This window comes from Pollachius pollachius (assembly GCF_949987615.1).
Source record: "Pollachius pollachius genome assembly, chromosome: 8".
In the NCBI taxonomy this organism is placed as follows: Eukaryota; Metazoa; Chordata; class Actinopteri; order Gadiformes; family Gadidae; genus Pollachius; species Pollachius pollachius.
In genome coordinates, this window is record NC_136941.1 from 1,780,443 (window position 1) to 1,781,360 (window position 918).

Genomic DNA, 918 nt, shown 5'->3' on the forward strand with positions numbered 1-918 from the left:
GCGTCTGTGGGGCGTCTTTGGGGGCGTCTGTAGGGGCATCTGTTGGGACGTCTGTTGGGATGTCTGTAGGGCGTCTGTGGCTCGTCCGTTTGGCGCCTGTGGTTCGTCTGTGGGGCGTCTGTGGGGGCGTCTGTGGGGCGTCTTTGAGGGCGTCTGTGGGGCGTCTTTGAGGGCGTCTGTGGGGCGTCTATGGGGGCGTCTGTGGGGCGTCTGTGGCTCGTCGTTGGGGTGTCTCTGGGGCGTCTTTGGGGGCGTCTGTGGGGCGTCTTTGGGGGCGTCTGTGGCTCGTCGTTGGGGCGTCTCTGGGCGTCTGTGGGGCGTCTCTGGGGCGTCTTTGGGGGCGTCTCTGGGGAGTCTCTGGGGTGTCTGTTGGGTGTCTGTGGGGTGTCTGTGGGGCATCTGTGGGGCTGAGGAATGGCTTGTCTGTGGGAGGCTTGCAGTTGTGTCTTCTGGTGTTCTCTCTCCGACCTAGACTAGGTACCCCCAGTCCATTCTGCCGGCGATTTGAGTTCGCCCTGCAGAAGGGTCTGGAGAAGAGCAATACATTTCTTTCTGCTTCTGATACGATTTTGCGGGAGACAATCACCAAGCTGGCTTTTCCCCCTGGCGCGCTATTGGCTGGTTCAACACAATGACGACAGGGAAGTGGCGGCAAGCAGCCAATTGCGTACAGAGTCGGTTGAACTAGGCCCGTTGATCACGCCTCTTGTGCTGGAGAAAATGACAGCAGCCTCCCCAGACCAACGGTCAACCTACGATTGAGCTTGGTCTGGCAATAGCCAGGCTATCTCCGACCCAAAGGTCACGAGCAGAGAGGAGACTGAACAGACAAACTCAGCCTCTTCCTGATCTTCAACGAGGTCTGACGTGAGACGGATCAGAGGTTGGAGGGGTGGTTGGATGGAGGGATGGATGGAA